Genomic DNA, 14,675 nt, shown 5'->3' on the forward strand with positions numbered 1-14,675 from the left:
GCTCTGCCGCGACCAGAGCCACTGTAGCACCTGGGGCAGAGGCCGAGGAGCCATCCCCAGCGCCCGGGGCATCTTTGCTCCAATGGAGCCTTGGCTGCGGGAGGGGAAGAGAGAGACAGAGAGGAAGGAGGCGGGGGGGGGGGGGGGGGGGGGGGAGGAGAAGCAAATGGGTGCCTCTCCTATGTGCCCTGGCCGGGAATCAAACCCGGGTCCCCCGCACGCCAGGCCGACGCTCTACAGCTGAGCCAACCAGCCAGGGCCAAATGTGTTGATTTTTAAAAATCTTTGTTTATCTGGTTAGTGGAGAATAAAATTTTTGAAGAAAATAGATAGTAAGGGTATGAGAAAGTAAGATTGGCTTTTAGCTTACAAATGTTGAAGCTGGTTAATGGTTACAGGCCAGGGAAGTTCACTGTACTATTCTCTCGAGTTTAGTATGGATTTGAAGTTTTCCATAGTAAAAAACTAGGTAAAGGGGTCATTTATTTTTATTGACTTTTCCAGGACCTGCCTGTTTAAATTCTTTCCCTATTTTTCTATTAAATTATTAAAGTTTTTCTCATTGATTTATAAAGAATATTTTAAATATTAGGAAAACTAGCGCTTTGCTGATGAAACAGTTCCTATGTGTTTTTCCTAATTTGTTCTTTAACTTTTGAACTTTCAAAAAAATTATATATTTGAATTTAAATTTATATATTTGTGATTTTTAAGTGTTGTATTATAATTAGAAAGACCTTTCCCATTTCAATATTTTTTTAATTTTTCATGCTCTGTTTAGTATTCCCATTATTTTATTTGTTTTACACTTAAAGCTATTGTAGATCTAGAATTTAAATGGAGTTAATAGTTAAAGGGATCCTGTTTTATTCAGATGTTTCTCTTGCTGTTCTAACACCATTCATTATATAATCCATTTATGCTTCATGGATTTCACATTCTCTTTATCAAATACTAGCTATCTGGAGGTATTAGTGGTAATTGTGGGACAGTGCTACCCACAATTATCTGGTTTAATTAAAAGTCATGATTTTGTTCTCTTGTCTAATTGCATTGGCTAGAACCAACAGGATGCTGAATAATAATGGCAATTCTCTTGTCCTTGTCTTATTCTTAACTTTAATAAGAATAGTTATATTTCTCTACAAAGTAAGATTCTAAGTTTGAGGTAGAAGTAGGTATCTTTTAAAAAAAGTATACAAGTATGACTTATTTCAAACTAAAGTGTCAAAACAATTGCTAATTTCCACTCCAGATACTCAGCAGTTTAATCAAATAAAAGTGGTTTGTTTTGCCCTGGCCGGTTGGCTCAGTGGTAGAGCGTCGGCCTGGTGTGCAGGAGTCCCGAGTTCGATTCCCGGCCAGGGCACACAGGGGAAGCACCCATTTGCTTCTCCACCCCTCCCCCTCTCCTTCCTCTCTGTCTCTCTCTTCCCCTTCTGCAGCCAAGGCTCCATTGGAGCAAAGTTGGCCCGGGCGCTGAGGATGGCTCTGTGGCCTCTGCCTCAGGCACTGGAATGGCTCTGGTTGCAGTGGAGCAACGCCCCAGATGGGCAGTGCATTGCCCCCTGATGGGCATGCCGGGTGGATCCCGGTTGGGCACATGCGGGAGTCTAACTGCCTCCCCGTTTCCAACTTCAGAAAGAAAAAAAAAGTGGTTTGTTTTGTTTTAATGACTCAATGACAGCCCATCGTGTTTCCTGGGGCAGTATGAGGGCTCTGCTCTTGGCTGTCACTCAGGGACCCATGCTTCATTCATCTACTGATGCTACCCTCTCCCAGAGTCTCAGAAGCCTCTTTGGAGCTTCTGCATCTGGATGACAGAAAAGAAGAGGAACATGTAAGCCATTGCGTGGAAGATGTTCTATGGGCCAGACCTATCAGTGGCTGATATAATTTATTTTCACATTTCATTGAAAAGGACTTCTACCTGCAATAGCAGCTACAATGTTGCCTGTCTTTGTGCCCAAGAAAAAAGGAAACAAAATTCGGTGACCTATGTGTTCTATTACTATCCACCTACATGCATATTCATCTCTTTTATATGTATAAATATATTATATATTTTACTGTATCAGTCAAGACTTCCTAGATTATGCTGCCCTCACAGACAACCTAAATGACTCAGCTTATTTCTTACTAAGGATCCATAAACCCAGTGCAGGTCAGAGGACCAGCTCTGCTCATCCCAGTTACTCAGGGACTCAGATTGATGCAAGGACCAACTAACACATGCTTGGCTGGTGAAGAAAAGGCTAGAAAGTCAGGCACCACATTCTGTTGACCAAAGCAAGTCACATGGTGATGACTAACTGCCAGGACAAGAACATGCAATTCTCCCATGAGCTTGGATGTAGAGATGAATCAGATAAGTAAACTATGGAAGTCTTTGCTCCACTTAGTGTGCCTAAAACTATAAATCTGGGTTCTGAAGCCTATCTCACATCTAATCTATAATTGTTTTCATGCCCATTAACATATATAAATATAGTTGCACTGAAAATGCACCTCACTCCAAGGATAGGATAAAGTATTTAATAAAATGTTAAACCTTGATCTACTTGGCCAACACCAATAGCAATAATTGCTAAATTTAACAGAGCCTGTCTAGGAAAAGTGTGCCTGTATTTGTTTATTGTGAACCTAAATGGATTCAACTAAGCCATTCCACAAATATTTGTTCCAGGCACTAACATTTACTGTGACTGAAGAGTTTAGTTCAGTTGGAATCTGTCAAGTACAATAGAGAGGCCAAAACTAAACTTTGTTAATGAAGGTCAAGATTTGTGGAAATTAAATACAAAAAAACAAACAACAACAACAAAATCCTCTTTTAAATTGTTACATTTTCAATAGCCTTCTTCAAATTTTAAAAACAAATTACCCCTCTTTTCTTTTACTGTCAGGTACAAAGTTTTACAAGAAAGCATTATATTCCAAGGAAATAAACCAATCAAGAAAGGTGAATAGAATTTTTACCATGTGAAACGCCTCTTAGAATGTGAATATAGTTTGTTTATCCATTTCCAATCATTACTCAAGACTTAACCAGAATTTATTGGTTGCTGGATGGATCAGAATAGATAAGCATGAAACCTGAGTTAAAAATGCTATTTGGGCCTGACCAGGTGGTGGCACAGTGGACAGAGTGTCGGACTGAAATGCGGAGGATAAGACTATACTTTCAGGGATCATTTCTATAGTTTGAAATGCGAAGGACCCAGGTTCAAAACCCCGAGGTCACCAGCTTGAGCATAGGCTCATCTGGCTTGAGTGAAGGCTCACAGCTTGAGTGAGGAATTGCTGGCTTGAGCCTAAGGTCACTGGCTTGAGCAAGGGGTCACTCACTCTGCTCTAGCCCCACCCCCACCCCCACCCGCTGCTTAAGGTACATATGAAAAAACAATTACTGAACAATTAAGGAGCTGCAACGAAGAATTGATGCTTCTCATCTCTATCCCTTCTTATTTATCCATCTATTTGGGATGGGTGATCTTCCAAGGTTTGTCAAAAACACACAGTGTAATACTTGTATTATACAAGTATTATCATTTTCTATCAATAACTTTCCCCCATGCTTTGTTTCTTCAGGAGAGATTTATGGAAATAGTGACTCTCACCAGATGTTTGAGCAGATGATCTTCAGTAGGCTGTCAAACCTTCTGTTTAAGAGAAGGGGGGAGCTTGGGGAATTCCACCTTAATTTCTGGAATTCTATTTGCTCTCCTCTGTCATTTACTGGCCTCTACAAGGTTCACCTGTGTCTGCAGTCTGCATTTTCCTATTACTTGCAGCTAATATTTACTGAGAACTGCTGTCCCAGATTCTGTGCCAAGTCAAGGAGATATAAAAATAAAAGTTGGACACTACTTTTGAGAAAGTCGGAATTTAGTGAGAAAATGGAAATTTAAACGAAGGCAGCACATAGGAGCTGCCCCACAATAGTTGGAGTATTGCAGGTACTGCCTCATTTACTTTTCCAGATTCAATAGAACTAGCTCAAGCCTCCACTTATGGATTGCCAGGAATTCTAGGATCATAAACATGTGCTCACTTGTTCACTCCTGGATCATCTGGGGATCCTGGAAGGTTCCACCATAGTCTTCTTCCAAATAAGGGAAAGCCCTGTCATCACCTAGCTGGCTACTTCTATTGTTGACCCGGTTCCCTACCTCATACCTCTCCAGGGCTGGTCCCTTGCTTGTCAGCATGGTGACCCATGCTGAAGCCAGGGCAGGGTCCTTCGAGAGAGAGAGATGTTCTGCAGCTTTCTACACTCCCTCTGTGCTAAATCCACATGGGACCCCATCATCCAGTTCCCAGGGCCATGGCTTTAAGTACACAGCCCTTACAGACACTCTTTTCTACATTCTCTTCCAAGAGCCAGCTTCCTAAAGGCACACAGCTCAGCCTCTTCATGGAAGCTGCCATGACTCGAGGACCCCCTCAATGGCATGACATCTTTCCTCTCCAATCCTGGAAAAATAATTTGTTTTATTTCTTCTCTTTTTCAGGCACTGTTGCTGGATCAGACCCAGATCTTTGGAATGTCTGGCAAGCAGGAGGACCTCGTCCCAGAGAGTCCAGCAGCTCATTTTGTGGGCTTGAATCAGGGCCATGGCTTACCATTGTGAAAGCAGCACATTGCACAACTTCAAGAGTGGGATGGCTGGTCAGAGGACAGAATCATGCTTAATTTCACAAGGAAGGTTTTTCAGAATAACTATACCTGTTTGCACTCCCATTAGCCATGCCCTGTCTCCCCACATCCTTGTCAATACTTGGGCCATCCATATTCCTAATTGTTGCCATTTTGACAGGTCTGAAATGGTTTCCATTACTAATATTTCTAGAGCAGCATTATCAATGACACTGGGCTCTCGTCGTTTATAGTCAATCCATCTTAGTCATGAATCTATGCCTTAGATAACTAGTAATTTGGAAATAAGCTTGCTCAATATGGTATATTATAAAGATGACAATCAATCACCAACCCTGCCTTCTCCCCACGCAAATATTATTTCTGTTGTGGCACCATAAATGCATCATCTGCTTGGGTCCTGACAGCCACACTGTCTTCCATGCCTCCCCACAGTGCATGCCTTCCTGTGGGGTAACCAGGAGCACTGCCGACACAGGCACCATGGAGGACGGGATCGTGGTCCCCAAGCAGAAGCTTCACACTGGAGTTCTGGAAGTTGATAGTGATGATGGTTGCAAAATAACATGAATGCACTTAACTCTGCCACTGAACTCTACACTTAAAAATGATTAAAATCATGAATCTTATGTTGTGCATATTTTACCAAACTTTAAAAAGTCACTGTGGTTGCTTTATAAAGAAAAGGCTAGTAAAATAGTAGTGGAAACAGAAAGCCCAGTAGAAAGGTGACTGCAGGAGCCCAGGCAAGATGCACGAGAAAATGGTAGCAGTGGTGGCCCACGTGCGGTAGGGCCCTGCCGCGTGTCCCAGCACCATCCACTCAACATCATCACTGTGCTCCCCAAAACCAAACGCTAAAAGCCTATTTACTGCTATTTGTCAATCGATTTAAAAAGTCATACTACGCTGCACAGCAACTTTTATAACTCTGACAGTTTTCCTAAAATATAACTACAGCACAGTGAAATGTCTCTCTGTAAATAATGTTCGTATAGAATTAATATGCCATTTTAAGATGTCAAAATGCTTAAAATATCCTTTTCTGATCTCCAAATAATAAATGTGATTGTTTCAGGTCATTATTAACTTGTTTTGTAGGCAGAAACAGGAACAGCTTGTATGCTGTAACACAAACATTGTGTTTACAGTGGGCCACGGTAAAATACCACACTGCAAGGAATTCATTGGCTTAAAACATGCAGACATCTCTATAGCAATAGGAATGTTTACCTGAAACCTATGTGTTCTTATGGGCCAATGTCACCCATTAAATTTAATTTCTAAATTAGAAAAACAAAAACCATACAGACAAAATTTACAATAAAAAATAAAGCCGCTTCCTGTAATTAATTGTTTCTCACAATAATCACTGGCTCTGGAAATCAGGGCCTAGACATCTTTGGGGTGGGGATATTATTCTGTTTCTGCAGTGCTGTAGATGGTGGTAAGGAAGAAAGGAAAGAACATGAGTTTTCACAATGATGCTGAGCCCCTGAACCTGAGTCTCTCACCTCTGGATTTCTTACTATATGAAATCATAAATCAAAATTTCTAAATTATTATCATTCATTAATTTTAGAGAGAGAAGAGGGAGGGAGAGGGAGACAGTACATTGATCTGTTCCTGTATGTGCCTTGACCAGCGACCAAACTGGCAACCATCTGTGCTTCAGGACAATGCTTTAACCAACTGAGCCACCTGGCCAGGGCAAATAAAATGTTCTTTTGAAAGTACTTATGTTAATTTACTCTGTGGTTTACTTTGTGATATTAGCAACATCTTCATGGCCTCTGGTTTTATTAGATTGATACTTCTCGACTAAATTTATGTTTGTGAACACTAAAGTACAGACAAAAAATTGAGGTGAGTTATAGCAATGATTCCAGATAAATAGAGAAAAACCACTAGTCCATTTATAATACACCAAATTATGATAAGCACTTGGAGCATTGTTAAATTAATCTATAGCCTGACTTGTGGAGGCGCAGTGGGTAAAGCATCAACCTGGAATGCTGAGGTTGACGGTTAGAAACCCTGGGCTTGCCTGGTGAAGGCACATATGGGAGTTGATGCTTCCTGCTCCTCCCCCCTTCTCTCTCTCTCTCTCTTTCTCTCTCTCTCTCCCCTCTCTCTAAAAATGAATAAGTAAAAAAAAATCTAAAAAAAATAATCTAAAAAACATTTTTGAGAAGGAAGAAAGATTTGTTATATATATTTAAAGGATTGTCGTAAAAAAAATGCAGTCCGGCATATATGGGCTAATCCATGTTAATTTAATGTGAAAATATACTATGCCAGCTTTTTTTAAGTTTGCTTTTTATAAATATACAGCTAAACTAGATGTCTCAGGAGTCCCTAATAAAACATGATGTTGCTTCAGAGCAGAAAGGAACTCCTGGAGTGGTGCTGAAGAAAACTGCAAGGAAACTCCCAAGTCTGGTCTGCTTGAAAAGGAGGTTTAAAATACACGAAGAAATGAGAATTAGGAAAAAAAAAAAATATATATATATATATATATATATATATGCACCTTTTTCCTTTAATCTTCTCTTTTCTCTTACCACATATTAACACAAGTGTTGCCATAAGAGGCTCTCAATAAACACAACAGATACAGATGAATGAATGAATGAATGAATGAATGAATGAATGAATGAATGAATGAATGAATGAATGAACGAACGAACGAACAATTGACTAAGAGGGCCCATCACTTGGGAGCAACTGTATGGATGGTAAAGAGAGTAGGGCATTAGTCAGGAGCATAAGTAATTTTCAATAATTTAGCTCCTCTTCCTCTCTTGGCAGCAGCCACACATCCTTCTTATCCTGAAGTAGATCCAGCTGCTGGAAGGAGCACCAAAGCCTATTGGTGAGGTTGTCTTTGAATATAAGGCTCTAATTTTGAAATCACATGGACTTTATTGGGATTTTACTTTGTATATGTTGTGCATCAACTTAAAATATAAAAATATATTTATAGACCCCAAAGACTATTTTTTAAGTATAGTAGAAACGAAGTAGACCAATTGATGTGTGAACAGCAGTGTAAATAAATTTTAAAAGAAATTTTAGGGTTCATTCAATTAGGAAATAGAATCCAAACACCCACTACTTATTTAACCTCATTTATCCTAGTCCTGACCTAATTACCCATGTTTGGGTACTGTAGACTCCTTAACCATTCAGGATCGCCATTGGGGCCAAACAGGGTTGAATCAGGTGGTTGCTACAATAACTCTCAGTTCAAACACTGGACACCACCATTTTAATTAGTAGTAGTTTGAACTAATGTACAAAGAAGTGCAAATGCCAAGTACTCCAACTACAAAAAACCACTAAGTAAGAAACCCTGGGCTCTTCTCCAAGATTCTTCAAACTTACTTAGAGTCCAAGGAAACAGAATTGCTGAAAATAAGTTGTGTTGCCTAATGGATACAAACCAAAAATATGTTTTTAACCAAAATATTTGATTTGTGTGCTCATACAGACATACTTTTAGTTATCTACCCCAACTTCTAATATTACAAAAGTTAAAGTTTAAGTCTATAATTAATAGTGTTTTGGGCTTTGTTTTTTTGTTTGTTTCATTTCGTTTTGTTTTTCAGCTTGAAATGAAAAGATCCTGTCTAGGGAAGATTTCCCTGTGTTTGGGCACTTATGCTACCCTTCGGGTTACATGCGTTGAAAACTTTAAGTATGATATTATTATGCTGTGCTGATTTAGATATTTCAGCTGATCTAAAAATCATAAAATACACAAAATTTATGCTTTCATGGAGATTTTCCTAAGTCGGCCTTCTCCCCACTTTTGAAAGCATTTGGCTGACTATAACAGATGATGCTTATCTATATTTCTTTCATACAGCCCTTATTGTTTGCACGCACTCTATTCAAAAATTAATGTAAAGCCCTGGCTGGTTGTCTCAGTGGTAGAGCGTCAGACAGGCATGTGGAAGTCCCAGGTTTGATTTCTGGCCAGGGCACACAGGAGAAGTGACCATCTGCTTCTCCACCCTTCCCCCTCTCCTTCCTCTCTATCTCTCTCCCCCTCCTGCAGCCAGGCTCCATTGGAGCAAAGTTGGCCTAGGCACTGAGGATGGCTCCATGGCCTCCGCCTCAGGTGCTAGAATGGTTACAGTTACAACAGAGCAATGCCCAGATGGGCAGAGCATCAGCCCTGGTGGGCATGCCAGGTGGATCCTGGTTGGGCGCATGTGGGAGTCTGTCTTCTGCCTCCCCGCTTCTCACTTCAGAAAAATACAAAAAAAAAAACCCAAATGTAAAAGTAATGTCAAATGTAGCCGTGTTCCAGAGACAGCAGCAAAAACATCAGGTTAAATAGATTTTTAGAATCAGATGTGTGGTTCCTAACATTGGGAAGTAAATGTTTGCAGTAAAAGCATACAGCTAGTGCTTGACTTATGACCACGATTGGTTCCAACAGACCGGTCATAACACGATTTGGTCATAAGTTAAGTAGGCTAAATCTACAGTACTGTGAAATGATGTTATAAAAATATCTAAGTCATATTTTATCATAATTTTCTTTCATTATTATTATATATCATAATTCTTTTTGTTCATTTTATGCCATTTGTATCATCTCTACACCATTTTGTTTCTTATTTTTACATTCATCAGGTTTAAGTAAAACACTGCATTACCAGTACAACTGGTTTAATATTTGCAAAGACAATTTCCTCTTGGTATACATCTTGAGAGGGGTTTGATGAAAAATATCCAAGACACAAAACACAAATTGCTGTACCAAGTCTGGGATAACAGTTGAAATGGTGCATGCACACGGAGATAGTAGTGCTGCCGAAAGCTGGTCTGCACTGTTGTACACCCAGCTGGGCAGCGCTTGCGCTGCCAGACACAGAGCAGTCGTGGCTAGTGATTGTGGTCATAAAGTCAAATGGTCATAAGTTGCATAGGTTGTAAGTCAATCAATATTTGTATATACCAACAAACATCAGGGCCTTTATGATTAAATCAATATAAATCCGTTAAAATAATAATGTCCTATAACAATGAAGAATAAACTTAAAGTGCAATGAATGAGGCCCTCAGTTCAACCAGTAACATTAAACTCACTTTCCACCAAACATTTAAAGAATGCTGTAACAAGTGGCTAATGTAAGCTTCAGCCTCTTTTCCTTAATTTGTCTCCACTATGGGTATATTTAAAAAATTAAAAGACAAAAAGTTGGGGCCAGGGGTATTTATACACACCACACACACAAATAACTTATTAGTACCACAGAGATTAATAGCTCCCATACTTTTGTAAGTATACTGGGAATGATCTGTCACTACATGTGATCCCAGTACCGAGCCACTCAAATTCAAAACAGTGTCACACATAAAGGGACATTTCTGTGTGGCCATTGGCAAAGAGAAGACACTGAATTTTTAAATATTAGATTTTTGTATCATCCTGACAGGTGACTTATTTTTATGGTATAGTTACTATAAAAGACACAATGTTGGGCTCTGTGCCACCCCCTCCCCCCAATTCTCCACCCAGAGCATAGCAACTCAAATCTTATTTCCCAGTATACATTCCTAAGCTCCAAGGACCCTTCTTTTGCCTCTGTACCTTGTTTTCTTAGCCCATTTTTTATATGGCTCGCTTTTACTACCTCTGTAACTTTCTAAATAAACTTTCTCTTATAATTGGGGGGGGGGGGAGAATGTTGACACAGTCTTCCACAGTTTGGCCAGCAGGTGGAGGTATTGACTATATAGAACAGCCTAAACCTGGCTGGCACTTCCGGATCTTTCAGTAATAATTCCCAAAGAATATAAAATGAGTTAATCTTATCTGTGTTTTCAAACTTTCAAAGATATTACTCCATTCAAACGGAGATAGCTGTGAACTCCCTTTAAAAACCTTGATGAGGCCCTGGCCGGTTGGCTCAGCGGTAGAGCGTCGGCCTAGCGTGCGGAGGACCCGGGTTCGATTCCCGGCCAGGGCACACAGGAGAAGCGCCCATTTGCTTCTCCACCCCTCCGCCGCGCTTTCCTCTCTGTCTCTCTCTTCCCCTCCCGCAGCCAAGGCTCCATTGGAGCAAAGATGGCCCGGGCGCTGGGGATGGCTCTGTGGCCTCTGCCTCAGGCGCTAGAGTGGCTCTGGTCGCAACATGGCGACACCCAGGATGGGCAGAGCATCGCCCCCTGGTGGGCAGAGCGTCGTCCCTGGTGGGCGTGCCGGGTGGATCCCGGTCGGGCGCATGCGGGAGTCTGTCTGACTGTCTCTCCCTGTTTCCAGCTTCAGAAAAATGAAAAAAAAAAAAAAAAAAAAAAAAACCTTGATGATCAACCTATTTCTCTTGGCTCCATATATAACACTGGGAAACAAACTTTTTGTTGCATCCACAAAAACACTTGTTCTTACCTAATTTGAATGTGCTGATCTTCAATCTGACATTAGTTTTTCTCTGTAAGCTACAGTTCTTTTGCAATTCAAGATTTTAGGATTTTTATCTTATTGCAAAATTTTCAACATTTAGTTTAACATAATGAAGTAGAATGTCTTCTTGGGAATCATCTTTGTGAAAATATAATAATTTATATAATGTAGTAAGTATACTAATACACTAAAAGATATGGTTGTATCAGAATTTGTCTACAATTTTGAAATAGAACATATTAAAACACTTATTTTAATCATAAAATTTGCACAAAACTTATTTAAATTCTATTCAGGCAAAAATTTGCATTTGTAGCTCTTGCGTTTGTGTACTTGTTGAGGACAATCTCGTTTGATGCTCCAGCAGTAGTCTGCTTATCACTAACAGCTCCAAGATTTTCGGGAAACTTATCAAGGTGACTGTTCAGGTAGTGAATCTTAACGCTTGTGTTACATCCAATGTTATGGAAAGCCAACAGCATCCTTTGAACCAGAAGTTCATAGTTTTCTGCTTATTTGTTGCCAAAGAAGTTCTCTGTAACTGCCACAAAAGACTGCCATGCTGCTTTTTCCTCCTTATTCATCTTCCTGGCAAATTCTTCGTCACGTTTGAGAGTTCGAATTTGAGGTCCATCTAATACACCTGTTTTTATCTTCTCAAAAGACAAGGCAGGAAAAGCAGAGATAATATAAGGTCTACCGGAAAGTTCTGTCCGTTTTTGGAATAAAACAAAAATTTTTTTTTATCGTCAATAAACTATATTAAATAATATATTTCCACACCAATCCTATCTTCTGAATATGGTCCAAAATGGTTTGCTGAGCTGAATTAAGCCTTTCTGCAATCTCCGATGTTGTCAGAAAAGGATCTTGCTCCAACATGGTCTTAACATCATCATCAATCAAAGATGGTCGATGGTCACCCAGAACATGGCTTATCAGAAAGGTCAAAATCACTGGTTTCAAATTTTTGGAACCATCTTCTGCATGTCCTATCAGAAACTGTACCTTCACCAAACACTTTCAATAAATTTCTACATGCTTCTGTAGCATTTCTTCCTTGTTGAAATTCGTATACAATACAGTGGCATAAATGAACTTTATCAGTAGCCATGAGTACACTATTGCTTCACACATAAGACTAACGTGAATCAACTTTGTTTTAGTTAATTTGCTACGTCAGTATGTATTCATTAAGTGATAAAAATAGAGAGGCACACATGCGCCAAATAAACATGTGCTTACGTGTCAAAACTTGTTGTGATAGAAACGAACTGAACTTTCCGGTAGACCTTATATGTTGAAAGCATTCACTTTCTCTACTCAAAGCCTGAACAAACTGCTTCAGGCTGTTTAAGCCAAATTTGATGTGAAGTGGGGGAAAAATGATCCTGTCTCGATTAACTACAAGTTTATTCACAATATTTTGCATCCCTACTTCCAGAGCTTCATGTTTCAGCCACTTCTTCTGTGTCCCGTGTTTCTCCCGAGCTCGGCTGTCTGACAAACACAGAAAGCAAAGATACTTCGTGAAACCTCTCTGTTGTCCTAGCAGGAAATTTACCATTTTAAGATCCACACAAATGATCCAGTTATACTTCAGAAAGTCGAGGACAATTTTTATGTCATTCTGACTAAGTTATTCAATTCGGGTTGGCTAAACTGCTGAGGGGTTAACGACTGCTTGGCATCAGAAGAAGACCCTTCAGATTCTACAGCCATTTCCTCATGCATCTTATCAAAATACACTTGATCACCATGTTCACTTTCTTCGTCCTTACAAGAAATAAAACCATTGAAAACTGGAACCAGAAGTGTCTCAGAGTATGGGATAGGTCGTATTGCTGAAAGAATATTAGGTTATGTGATCATATGCCATTTTTTTCTTGCTGATGCCCTTTGTATGGATCAGACAGAAATAACAGTCACTGCTATGGTCCTTGGGTTCACGCCAAACCATAGGAATACCAAAAGGCATTCCTTTGCATTTTCCTTTTGTCCAATCATGAAGCATTTCCTCACAATTATGACACACAATTTGAGGTGCCCAATTCTTGTCTTGATCGCCAAGGGGAACTTGAAAATAGGCAATATATGCACGTGTCACAAAAGATGAAATATTGCGCCTTTGACATTGAAGTGTGTAACAGCCACATATATAACAGAAGGTTCAGGACTATTCTTACATTTACGCCTACTCGAAGAAGCCATAATTCAACCTTAAAACAAAGTAAGAGGGTGTTTTTATCAGATAATAATTTTTTTACATTTAAAAACAACTACAATTTTGTAAAAGTGATGTTTATAAAACATTAATTGCCTTGTGGTTATGTTCAATCCAAGAGTAGTTGCCCTTTAACTCCAATTTAAAAACCAATGCATGCCATTAACTGTAACAAAAATAAATTAAAATTGCATAAAAACTAGAGCATGCACCAAAAAGCAAATTTTAGATTTGAAATCAGCAATGCAGGAATATATAGAAACAGTTCTAAAACCTCATGCAACAGAAAATGAAAAAAAAATTGTTCCCCAGTGTAATCTTTTATTTTCAACTCTTATTTATCTGATAGGCACTTTATCTATCACATAGTTAGAAAATCACCACTGTTTACCTTGCCCAAGAAAGAACTTGCAAACTACAGGGAAAATTTCCTACAAACATACAAAGCAACATATGTAGGAGAGAAAAACAAGTTCACATTAGGAGTTAGAAACATTGAAGTACTCCAGGCTGTCTGAATTTTCTCATTCTCTTTTATTACCAAAGTCTTCAGGTTTTCTCTATATAATTTCTTCCAGTAGACATCATTGAAATGCTAGATGAGTTATTTATCCCTGTAAAGTAGACCAGGGTTGGAAATTTTTTCTTAAAGTGCCAGACAGGGTAGACAAGATGGCGCTGGATTAGGTGGACGTACCAACGTCTACCTCCCAGAACCAAAGTGGAATACAAACTAATTTTTAGAACTATCATCTGGAAAAACCAACTTTGGACTAAACTAAGAGGACTCTTCAACCAAGGAACACTGAAGAAGCCACACCGAGACTGGTAGGAAAAGCGGAAATGCGGAGAGGGCTGCCCAGCTCCCTGGAGCAAATGGCAGCCAGGAGAGACTCATGTGGCGGGAAGTGAGTTTAGCAGAGGGGGAAGGGTCCTGAGCCCCAGGAACAAAGCCCCAGCCTGCAGCCCCAGAGCCCAGAAGAGGCATAAGGACAGTATTTAGCTGGAAATAAGTCAGGATACTGTTTGTGAGAAAGAGTCTGATTTCTCAGACCCAGGATCCTTCTTAAAGGAACCACGCAGAACATCTCTCTCACAAACACTCACCCGGGGCTCCTGGGGACGGAGGGAGAGGGGAGAGGACCAGAGTGACAGGAAGAGAGTATAATCTAGAAGGCACAGGGAGAAACATTTTGGGAGATAGCCACCCTAACCCCTGGGACGAGTCACTCCCTAAAGCTGAAGTGAATATTTCCCCCGGAAACAGCAATACCAGCAAAGGGAAGCAGGAGAGCAGCCAAACAAGCTCCCCCGCAGCACTCAGAGCAGAGTCGCATAGAAGGAGGGAGCTTTTGGGTCTACAGCAGTGA

This window comes from Saccopteryx bilineata, chromosome 3 (assembly GCF_036850765.1).
Source record: "Saccopteryx bilineata isolate mSacBil1 chromosome 3, mSacBil1_pri_phased_curated, whole genome shotgun sequence".
NCBI lineage: Eukaryota > Metazoa > Chordata > Mammalia > Chiroptera > Emballonuridae > Saccopteryx > Saccopteryx bilineata.